This window comes from Mesoplodon bidens, assembly GCF_964165515.1.
Source record: "Mesoplodon bidens genome assembly, chromosome: 7".
Classification (NCBI taxonomy): Eukaryota; Metazoa; Chordata; class Mammalia; order Artiodactyla; family Ziphiidae; genus Mesoplodon; species Mesoplodon bidens.
In genome coordinates, this window is record NC_138164.1 from 71,830,818 (window position 1) to 71,843,379 (window position 12,562).

The 12,562-nt window shown below is 43.3% G+C and overlaps 1 long non-coding RNA gene across 1 annotated transcript; it reads right to left on the bottom strand.

The window, feature by feature from the left end:
- Positions 1-9,691: 9,691 nt before the first annotated feature.
- On the bottom strand, positions 9,692-12,361 carry LOC308619698. The gene is made up of 3 exons (XR_014016217.1): positions 12,140-12,361; positions 9,879-10,006; positions 9,692-9,760 (listed from the first exon to the last, which is right to left on the bottom strand). It is a non-coding gene; the product is annotated as an uncharacterized lncRNA (long non-coding RNA).
- Between the last annotated feature and the right edge of the window lie 201 nt (positions 12,362-12,562).

The window sequence follows — 12,562 nt, forward strand, 5'->3', positions numbered from 1 at the left end:
CGTTCCCCAGTCTCTTCCAGTCTCTTCCCATTCCATCCCTGCCTAAATATCACTGTTCCATTCATTTTTCTAAAGTCTTGCTTTTGGCATGCTGGGAAATATTCCGCGGCTCTACAGTGCTCACAGGATTAAGCCCAAGCTCTATAAGGCCACCTTTGTAGGCTCCACCTGTTTGCACTCATACTGATGAGCAGCTGGGAGCCAGCTCCCAGGGCTGAGCCAAGCTGCTGCCCAGCCCCAGCAAAACGTGTGGAGCGTCGCATCTTCCCTGGACCCAGCACAACGTGTGGAGAGGACCTGGGTCTAGAAAAAAGATATCGGGACTGTATTTGCTGCAAAGGGATAAAAATGAACATCCTAAGCTTTATTTAGGAAGCCTAGTAAGGCCCTTAATTGTCATTGTTAAGAAATTTCAGTGATTTATGTGAATATAGGGATTCAAATGTAACAATAACTTAGAGGTTTTTTTGCTGCATGTGTAATTTCTCTGTCAAATACAAAGCATGCCGTGACTGGGTTACTTTCTGAAAGGATCACCATATTTCATTTATCCACACATTCACTAAATATCTCTTGAGCACCTATTACATATCAGGCTCTGTGCTTAGCCCTGGTGGTATATTGGTGAAGCAGAGAGGTATCATCTGCACCCTTATAGAACTAACAGATTAGCTGATGGGTCACTACAGGGTAAAGAGAGCCACAAAGCAGAGATAAACTGCTTTCTGGGAGCTATGGTAGACACTATTGCCCTGCCCATATCCCTTAGCACTCACCAGGCAAGCCAGAGCCTTCTTCCCACCAGGGATTCTCAGGCTGAGTGAGAACTTTTCTGGCCCAGGGGAGCAGAAGCTCTGCCCTTGCATGCGGTGCAGGCCGTGATTGCTGGGGAATCAGTGCCTTCAGGTGCAGCCTAAACCAACGGCAAATGAGGATTGAGAGTTAACTACCCGGCTTCCACCCAGAGCACCCTGGCAACTCTGAGGTTGTTCCATGCTGTCTTAGCTTGAGCTGCCATTAACAAAATGCCATAGACTGAGTGGCTTAAACAACAGGAAATTTTTTTCACACAGTTCTTAGAGGCTGGACGGCTGAGATTAGGGTGCCAGCATGCTTGGTTTCCGGTGAAGTGTCTCTTCCTGGTTTGTGGGCTCACGTGACCTCTTGTGTGCCGAGAGAGAGACAGAGAGACAGAGAGACAGAGACAGAGACAGAGAGAGGGACAGAGAGAGACGGAGAGAGAGAGAGACAGAGAGAGACAGAGACAGAGAGACAGAGACAGAGAGAGACAGAGAGACAGAGAGATAGAGAGAGAACTCTCTGGTGCCTCTTTTTGAAGACACTAATCCTACTGCATCAGGCCCCACCCTCACCATCTCACTGTAGGGCCTCCTTGATGTTTAATTACCTCCCTATAGGCTCTATCTCCAGACACAGTCACATTTGGGGTTAGAGCTTCAACATACATGTTTTGGGGGAACACAGTTCAGTCCATAGCATACACTGTCTCCCAGAGTTCTCCACTGAGGCTGAGCCCCAGTTACCCATCTCCCAGTAACTTGTTCATCAATGCATGCTGAATTGGTTTCTTTTTCTTCCCTCCTCATTTCCCCATCCTCCTACCAGAGCTCCCTGAGACTACCTCCCAAATTAACAATTTGCACTCAAATCTCAGTCTCAGGGTATGTTTCTGGGGGAACCCAACCAGTGACTGGAGCACATAGCAGGGAACCTGCCCTAGACCTGGGGGGCCTGGATTTTAGAAAGCCTTACCAGCTGTGTCACTAATTCTTTCCTGAGGGCTCTGTGGGAAGCCACTTAAGGTCTTAAGCAAAGGAATGAATCTCTGGAAGAACGTGGAGAAAGGATTAGAGGAAATAAACAGTAGATTCAGGGCAACTAGTTGGGAACCTATTTCTTCAGTCAATAGGAGAAAACTGTGACCCAGATTAGGGAGAAGGCAATGAAGACGGAACCTGACATGGTGCTTAGTTCAAAGCGAGCTGCTCAACAAATATTTTTGATTAAAATTAGTGAATGGGTTCAATCTACCGAATTTCTAGGTAGACTGACAGAACTCGAAGGTTGATTAGGTCTAGGGTCTGGGGAAAGGAAAGAGTTGAGAATAACTCCCCATCTTCAGGCTTGAACAGCAAAGTAGATGCTGGTGCTATTGACTGAATATGGACACAGCCTCGAGGAGAAGGGGCAGGTTAGAGGGGGTAGGAGATAATGAGTTTGGGGCATGATGTGCCTGTGATACATCTAACTGATGTTGAGTAGGCAGCTGGGTGTACAGGTTTGCAGCTGGGTCAGAGATGAATATTTGGGTCCCACCAGACCAGCCACATGGGAAATATGACCCAGAAGAGCTCCACTTTTCCTACTTTCTGGCATTCCCTCTAAAATAATATTTTAGAAGTAGTATGATGGAGAATGAATATTTATTGAGAACCTACTATGTGCCAGGAATTGTACCAGGCATTTGTTTACTCTTCTGAACAGCCCAGAGAGGTATGCAATATTATCTCCATTTACAGATGAGGAATTGCGGTGCAGAAAAGAGAAGTAACTTATCCAAGGTCACACAGCTGGTAAGCAGCTTCAGAAAAACTCTGGACTTACTCCAAATTTCATGTTCTTAAAGAAAATAAGCATCAACAAAGCGTGATTCTGTATCCTATGTCTCTCAGTCTCTCTAGACACCACAATGAGCAATTCGCAAAGTCAAGTGCGTTCACTAGAAGGATCTTCCAATTTCAGCACCCAAAGACTTCTCTCCGCAGCGCCCTGTTGAGGTACACATCCCTCATTTGGACAGTTCTCTCTCCAAGTGGTCCCCCTGCTGGTGACCCTACTGTGTACAGCCCTAACTGAAGTCTCTCAATTTTCTTTTCTTTTTTGCTGTACGCGGGCCTCTCACTGTTGTGGCCTCTCCCGTTGAGGAGCACAGGCTCCGGACGCACCGGCTCAGCGGCCATGGCTCACGGGCCCAGCCGCTCCGCGGTATGTGGGACCTTCCCGGACCAGGGCACGAACCTGTGTCCCCTGCATCGGCAGGCGGACTCTCAACCACTGCGCCACCAGGGAAGCCCCCTTTCTCAATTTTTGTCTCTGGAGATTTGCTTTTTCTGGAAATATCTTCTAAAAGGAATCACATAATGTGGTCTTTTGCAATGGTTTTCTTAGCTAGTGTGCTGCATAAAAGGTAAAATATTTAGTATTTTTCAACACCATACGAAGTTGTAGGGAGTAACCCAAAACCTCATTATTTCTTTTCATTTAAAAATACAGCACACTACCTTGGATGTGCTAATATTGATTTATAGTCCTGAAAATGTCCCAATTATTTTCCCTTCTGCAAACAAATACTTTTTTTGTAGATCTGCATTAAACTTATACATCTCTTTGGAAAGAATTGACATTCTTCAATGTTGCATATTTTCTCTTCAGGCACGCATTTCCTTTCCAATGCAATAGCTAAGTCAAAACTTTTGAGAACTTTAAAAAAATTATTATTTAGGTTTTGAACATATGCTAGCAGTATATAGCTAAACCCTTTGTTCTTTTTGTGATATTTTTATATGACACATTTTCCCATAGTCTATTCTAAATCAGTGTTTCTGATAGACAGGAAATCTACTGAATTGTGAATTTAAAATTTGGAAAAAAAAGTATGGAGGTTCTTCAAAAAATTTAAAATAGAGCTACCATAGGATCCAGCAATCCCATTTCTGGGTATTTATCCGAAAGAATTGAAATCAGGATCTCAAAGAGATATCTGCACTCCTGTGTTCACTGCAGTATTAGTCACAATAACCAAAATATGGAAACAATTTCAATGTCCATTGATAAATGAATGGATAAACAAAACATGGTACATTCATATAATGGAATATTATGTATCTTTAATTGAAGAAGAAAATACTACCATTTGCAACAACATGGATAAACTGGAAGACGTTATGCTAAGGGAAATAAGCCAGTCACAGAAGGACAAATACTACATGATTCCACTTATATGGAATATCTAAAATAATCAAGCTCATAGTAGGGGGAAATGGGGAGCTGCTATTCAACAAAGTTTCATTTATGCCAGATGCATAAATTTTAGAGATCTGCTGTTAAATATAGTGCCTATAGCTAACAATATTGTATTATACACTTAAGATTTTGTTAAGAGGGCAGATCTCATGTGTTTTTACCACAATAATAAAAAAATCAAGGGAAAAAAATGATATGAATACAGTTCTTAAAAGGTAGAAATTATTATCTATACTGCCCTATTCTCCAGATATGAGGTAGTGTTACTCCATGAGAGAGTGGCACGGACATCTATACACTACCAAGTGTAAAATAGATCGCGAGTGGGAAGTAGCCGCATAGCACAGGGAGATCAGCTCAGTGCTTTGTGACCACCTAGAGGGGTGGGATAGGGAGGGTGGGAGGGAGATGCAAGAGGGAGGAGATATGGGGATATATGTATACATATAGCTGATTCACTTTGTTATACAGCAGAAACTAACACAACATTGTAAAGCAGTTATACTCCAATAAGGATGTTAAATAATAATAATAATTCCTTTCATATGTTTGCTGGAGGCAGAGCTTCATAGACTACTTCCTGGTGTGGAGGTAGGCATCTCACCTGAGTCATAGAAGGCTCCAGAGATTAGGCAAGCTGATAACTTGAGCCAGGAAGATGAAGTCATTCTTTTTGCCAGTTGCTGCAATCTGGCAAAAGGCAGATCCTGAGACATGTTTCTTGGACCAGAAACTAGACCTAAGGGAGAGGCTCTTAGGCAGAAAAAGATTAGAACTGTGGTCAGTGGAGTTCATCCTGGAAACTGTCCCCATCCTGACCTCTCCCATCGTCCTCCACACTGTGGCCAGAGTGAATATTTGTTACATAAAAGAGCGTGGTTCAGAGGACCCATCAGGACCTGCCCCTGCTTGCTTCTCCAGCCTCCCCTCTCGCCCCTTTCTTCTCTCTGGGACCCTATGATCTAACGTAGTAAATTTCTTTCAGCTCCATGAGAAACTCGTCATGTTCATTTTCACCTTTAGGCCTTTGTACATGCCCATGCCTCTGTCCCAGCCCCTCTCACACCCTCCAAACTGACTCATTCCTGCTCACCGTCAAGACTCAGTTTAGACCTCACTTCCTCTAGGAATTTTTCCTTGACCCTCAAGGCTGGGCTCGGTTTTCCCTTAGCACTCTGCTTTTACCCCTGTTCCAGGGGTTATCCAGCTCTGTTGTGGTTGCCTATTAATTTGTCTGCCCCTCCCTCTTCCTAGACTGAAAGCTCCTTCAGGCAGAGACAGAATCTGTCCAACATCTGCCCTCATGAGATACCCCAAGTTAGAACTGCCCAGTCAACTTGCTCCTAAATTCCTGATGCATAGAAACCGTGAGATAATAAGTGATTATTGTTGTCTTGAATCACTAAACGTTGGGGTAATTTGTCATATACCGATGGACAACTAATGCACTATCAAAGCTCAGTGGCTTAAAACAACCGAATCTCAGATTCTGTAGGTTAGTAACTGGTGATCTCTTGCTCCTTGTGGCATCAACTGAGATCAACTCAGCAATACTCAGCTGATGCATGGGCCGGTTGGGAGGATCCAAGGTGGTTTCACTCACAGGCCTGGCACTTTGTGGGCTGGAAGGCAGGACTCATTCGGTTAACCACAGAGCCTACACGTGCTCTCTCTAGCATGGTCGTCTCAAAGTAGACTTTTTACGTGGCAGCTGGCCTCTCTCAGAGCACGTATCCCAAAAGAACCTGGAAGAAGCTGCATGAGCTTTTATGACCTAGCCTTGGAAGTAACATAGAGTCATTTCTGCCATACTCTCTTGGTTGAAGCAGTCATAAAGACCACCCAGATTCAAGAAGAGGAAACAGAGACCCCATCTCTTGATGAGAGGAGTTGTCAAATAACTTTAGCTATTTTTAAAATTAACTTTTAAACATATAATTTATATACAACAGAATGCACCCATTTAAAGACAATTTGATGAGTTTTAACAAATACATACACCCTGTAACCACCACTGCAATCAAGTTATAGAACATTTCCTTCATCCTAAAAAGTTCCCTCCTGCCCCCTTGTAGTCAATCCCCTCATTCCCCCCATCAGCACTAGGCAACCAGTGATCTGCTTTCAGGATTTTCTACAATTTCATGTGACATAGTATATAATTTCTCACACTCGGCTTTTTCACTTAGCTAAGTTCTTTTGAGACTCATCATGCTGTTGATGATGGGTCAAAACATAATCTCCTCTATGAGTTTGTCACCATGCCTGCTTAAAGGTGATGTAAACTTTTCCCCTCAAGCGAATATTTTACTTTATGACTTTTTTTTTTTTTTGGCAAAACACCAATTTAACTGTTTCAAATTTGTCAGGAACAAAGTTTTTGGATAAGAAGTTATAGCAGGGCTTTTATATTTCTCAAAAGTAACTTTGGGGCTTCCCTGGTGGCACAGTGGTTGAAAGTCTGCCTGCCGATGCAGGGGACGCGGGTTTGTGCCCCGGTCCGGGAGGATCCCATGTGCCACGGAGCGGCTGGGCCCATGAGCCATGGCCGCTGAACCTGTGTGTCCCGAGCCTGTGCTCTGCAACGGGAGAGGCCACAACAGTGAGAGGCCAGCGTACCGCAAAAAAAAAAAAAAAGTAACTTTGCTGTCAGTAAAAGCTCTGATTTACTAGAAGTTTGAACTGGTTTACAAAGCCAATGGGTTAATCACTAGCTTGTGTTCCTAAAAATTATTGTGAGATTTAATATTAATACATTTAGTTGATTGCCTTATGGTCTATTTGCAGAGGTAATGAAAATAGGTTTTAAAGTATAAAATGCTTAGCAACAGAACATACCAAACAAGTTCTTTGTGTGTTTGCCAAAATCAGACAACATATTTGGCTTTTTCTACCACAGAAACTCTCCTGCCTCTATTTCTGCCTCATTCAACATGGCAAGGCTAACAGAAAATCAAGGTCAAATGAGGAAACTCAGCAAATGGTTTTTATCTGGCTTCACTGTTTGACCACAAACTGGCAAACACCATAAGAAAAACTGCACAAGAGATAAATGATAGGGTAAAAGTACATTTTTGACCATGGGCCCAGGCTCTAGCAAAAGAAGCTGGCCTAAGATTTATAGAAAGTGATTTAGGAATGAATTCAAAGTACTGAAGAATCACAAAATTGTTTTTCCATTGAACAGCAACAAAAAAATCCCCATGCTTTAAAAAATTTGTGTGATAGATTTTTTGGTCCCTCTTGTATTGAACTCTATTCAATAATTTTACCCCATATCCCCACCTGTTGTTATTATAATTGACACTAAAGAAATATATAACAGTAATAGAATAAAGGGCGGTTCGAATGAGGTAGGAGACATAAATGACCTCAAACTGGCTAGGTTTTGGATGACTTTTTATTGATGAGAAAAACTACCTTAACCAAAGGTAATTAATATTTTTATTCACTGCTTCAGTTCCCTTCCTTAAGTTCTTAATATGTATTAATGTAACAGCATTAATCATAAAACATATGAAAATGTATTTTTTTAAATCAAATTCAAGAATGCCAAACAGGAGACTTATGCAGAGAGTGGAGGCCCAAGAGAGCAGCTAATTTTTGTCTACTGGGGACAAAAGGATGAATAATTGACTCTAAGTGCTCTCAGGATGTAAGAAAATTGTCTTGAGGCAGAGAATGAGAACGAACGCAGATGAGGAAAAGAGGAACGTTAAAGGTTGTAGGTGTGTGATATTTTTTCCTCCTGAATTAGGAGAGAGCTGCCAAAAGTAGAAAGAGAGGGAGAGACAAAATCCATACTGGTTTTCTTAAGGTTTAGAAGCAAAAAAGTAAAACGAGAAAGAAAACAAGCCGGATCAAGGACTTTTAAAGCTGTAAGTTACCTTACAAGCATTTAGTCCAGGGGTTTGCACTTCTGTTTGGAGTTAAAAGAACTCTTACACAAAACAAAAGTAGACAGGAGAAAAGCTGCCCAGGTGGAAGGGTCGGATAGGGGTGGCGGAGGCGCGCCGAATCCCCGTTACGCGCACACGTCCCAACATCGTAGGATGCTACGCGCTGCTTGAAAACCACAGACCAGTCCTGACGTCTCATTTTACAGGGGAAGAAACAAGTGAGCCGCTTACGGTCACAACACAGAGCCCGGACGTCAAGTCTCTACACTTCTCACCACTTCCCGGTTTGCCACTAGAGGGAGGCAAGGTGGGCGAGCGCGTCTTGTGGAGTAAACTGGGTGGCTTGCGGCGGTGACAACCTCGCGGGAAGAAGGTGGGAGGGCGCGGTACCCGCAGGGAGGCAGCGCGGGACCTCGGCCTGATTGTTCCCCTTGCTGCCACCAGGTGGCGCGCCTGGCCCGCCGCTCGCGGATGTTTGGTGGTGGGCAGGGGAGGCCCTAGCTCGCCGGTCGCCTTGGAAACGGAGGGCGCCGCGGCGACGGCTGTGGAGTGAGTGGGCCTGGTCCGCCGGCCTGACGCAAGTGCTACCTCCGGAACCGTTACTGTGTATCCGCACCTGGAAGCCGTCGAGGGGAGGTCAGAAGGCTGCCTAGCCTCCTCGCTCTGCCCCGACTCCTTCCAGTCTGACACTTAAGACTTTACGAGCATCTCCGCCCCACCCCAACGGCCCTGCTGCTTACTCGGCCACAAAATGGTCCTGGGGTCCCAACCTTCTGGGGTCCCGCCCCGGGCGAAGTTCTGGGCGGTTAGGAGCTGCTGAGAAGGATTCTCATAGGCCGACCCCCTCCTTTTCACCCAGGAGACACAGAGGGAGGAAGAACTTTTGATCTGATCGGAGTATTAACCCATCTCTTTTTCCGCTTTGCCATAGAACCCCTGGATACATTGCTTATTTGCCTTTCTAGATTTTCAGATCTGAATTTGATTCAGGTTTGCCCTCACAGTCTCTAGCACACAGTAGATGCTCAGTAAACTAATGCCTTCCATTTGTATGGGGCTTTATCACTTGACAATTTTCCCAAAGCATTGGAGCCTCATTAATAACTCCGACAGGAAGTAGGAAAAATGGAAGAGAAACTGAGGGTCAGAGGGGGTTAGAGACCTGTCCGAGGTTATAAAATTCACTGGTGGAGGAGCTAGGTCTAGACTCATCTTCTTAGTGCTCTTCTCACTGAATTCCCCATCTGAATGCCTTTTTTTTTTTTTTTTTTTGCGGTACGCGGGCCTCTCACTGTTGTGGCCTCTCCTGTTGCGGAGCACAGGCTCCAGACGCGCAGGCTCAGCGGCCATGGCTCACGGGCCCAGCCGCTCCGCGGCATGTGGGATCTTCCCAGACCGGGGAACGAACCCGTGTCCCCTGCATCGGCAGGCGGACTCTCAACCACTGCGCCACCAGGGAAGCCCTGGTGAATGCCTTTAGAATGAGTACCCCGCAAACCCTGGAACCTTTCTCCATACCAGCACAGAACCCCTCCCACTAAAGGTACCCTATAAGTGCTCCGTGTGGGCTTGATGGCCTTTCACCCTCACCCACCCAATCCATAGGCTGGTTTCGGCTTTTTGCCCTGGCTGCTGGCAGCATCCTTCTAAACAGGACACTTGGTTTCTTTCTTTTATTAACTTGCTAGATTTGTATAGCGGCCTATTTGTTTCCTCATTCCCCTTCTTACCCCATAATGCTCTTCTGGGTGGAGAGACTTGAGGAAACCGTTAGGAGGTGGGAGGAGATGTCCCATCTGAGATGGAAGAAAAGGTTTCTGTGAAGGCAGAGAAGGAAAATAATAAGACTGGGTGTTTATCAGTGTGTAATAATTGCTCATGGATTTCCTTTCCACCAGCCCCAAGACCCAGCCCCAGTTGGTCGTCTTTATTCACCGCTGCTCTTTGAAGGAGAGAAGGCTTTTTGTTCTCCTCCACCAACAGAGTGTAAAGGTACTGCATGTATTTCCATTATCCTTACAATCTTCTCTTCACAGTTATGTTTCTTTTGTTTTTTGACACTTCTAAAATTGAAGGACAGTAGGAGTTGAAAAAAATGTAGTTCCAGGGCTTCCCTGGTGGCGCAGTGGTTGAGAGTCCGCCTGCCGATGCAGGGGACACGGGTTCGTGCCCCGGTCTGGGAAGATCCCACATGCCGCGGAGCGGCTGGGCCCGTGAGCCATGGCTGCTGGGCCTGCGCGTCCGGAGCCTGTGCTCTGCAGGGGGAGAGGCCACAACAGTGAGAGGCCCGCCTACCGCAAAAAAAAAAAAAAAAAAAAAAAAAAAAATGTAGTTCTGGTTGCTAGAAAAGTTATTATAATATACTGCATTTCCAACTATTTGTTATTAGCAATTCTGGATCAAAAGACACCAATTTTTAAGCTAAGAATCCAATATAATTTGAGATCTGTAGTTCAAAAATGTGCCACTAACCAAAGGATTTGTATTGGTAAAGAAAATACATGCTAATGTAATGCACATTGTCAGTCATGCAAGTGAAAGTTGAAAATGTCATCCATCTAGATATTTTTAAATACCTTGATTTGAATGTATAGTTATTTATCATATCTCCAAACTGGCTCTATCTTACATTTTAAAGCGGTTTGGGGCTATATATACGTAATCTATACAAAAAGAGATGGGTCTGAAATTTTGTAAAACTAACTGTTAGGTGATATCACTACTAAGAGGCTTTAAATGCATTCAGGTTTTTTTTTTTGTTTTTTTTTTAACATGTGCTGGAGAGCATTTCTAAAATGTTTTCAATTGTATTGAAAATATGTTCTAGCCGAATTGAGAATTTGAGTTTAAAAGTTATTTTACTTTCCAAATTCAGGGTATATACAACGTTATGAGCAAATAAATAGGGCCACTAGGAAAGAGAGTGAGTATGCATTATTTGCCAGTCAGTCATTCACATCAGACATTTATTGAACATCTAGTTTGTGCCCATGGGAGATGCTGACCTATGTGCCAACATCTGTGTTTGAATTCCCAAAGATACGAGTTGCTGAAGTAGTTACTATTCAGTATTTAAGGAGTTATGTTTTGTTGAAGATGAGTGCCTTGATAGTTAGATGTGTGCCTTTTAAGTTAGATTGCTCTTTAACAAAGGCTCTTGGAAGTACTGCATTATTATTGTTGTTGTTGTTAGATTTACATAACGTTATAGCTTGTTAATGGCAAAGCCATGACTAGACTTTAAGACTTCCGGCACCCATACAGAGACCTTTTAACTAAATCGTGCTGTCAACCCCTGATGGAATCTTATTCAGAACTTTTGTCATTACTAATGCTATTAAGTAAACATCTTCCATTTTAATCTACATTTATATAAAACATTAGCTAACAAACATCAGGATCCATTTCAAACGTCTGGAAAGGTATTAGGGCAGAATTGCCATCCCTCCCAGCCTCCACAAAATTTGAAAGGAGTCATTAGGAGGCTTCTGGATCTTCATGGCTCCACAAAGTCATAAAAAAAGTCATTAGGAGCTTTCTAGGTATTGAGCCAGGATCCTGAGACTGTGCAGGAAGGAACACACTCCTTGTTTTTTGGGTAATTTTGCAAAGTCAAGTAAAGCATTATGGGATAACAGCTCATTTGAAGAAGATGGCTACTATATGTCCCTTTTTACTAAATAGACTTCTTACTTTTCACTGAGAAGCATTTGGGGAATATTTTTTGAAACATTTTCTGACAGAAAATGATTATGAAATAGTCTTTGAAAAGGCTGGATATCTGAGTCCTTCAAACCCACCCTCCTCACCTGCCCTCACTATATAGTGTGTGTTATTGATGCCCAAACAGAGTTGGGAGAGGAAAAACAGACACGCACAAAAGGTCATGCCCTGGGCGAAGATCTCTCTAGGATTCATTACTTGTATGGTTTTCTCAAGCCTTTTTAAGTTGCTCTTTTTTTTTTTTAGGTTCTGCTGGAGTATGCTTCTTTCTTCCTATCAGTCTGAGTAGAGATCTCACCTCTTCTACGTTTTATAACCAAGGGCCAGGAAAATTGGCACGCAGAGAACAGGCACTAAATAGATGTTTGAAATTACTGACAAAGCCGATTAGGTGTCTGTCAGGAATTATTTTAAGTGAAATCTTCCTGGAAGATAATTACGTTACTTTGTGACTATTTTTCTAGAATTCTCACCTTTTACTGAGATAGAAATCCAGGACTTCCCTGGAAATCCAGTGGTTAAGACTTCACCTTCCATTGCAGAGGGTGAGGGTTCAGTCCCTGGTTGGGGAGCTAAGATCCCACATGCCTCAGGGCCAGAAAACCAAAACATAAAACAGAAGCAATATTGTAACAGATTCAATAAAGTCTTTAAAAAAATGGCCCACATCAAAAAAAAAAAAAGAAGACATGCTGAGATAGAACTCCTCTAGGTGGTCAGGAACTGTAAATCCTTGTAAATGTTTATTAAAATGCCCATTGTTTGTAGTACATTAATGCAAAAGTACATTTTGAGGTAATGTCATTAGCTCATTGCAAAAAGGCAGCTATTAAGCAGGCAATCCAATTGGCTTACTAATTTTCTGTAAAGTGTGTGAAACAATGAATCTTAATATA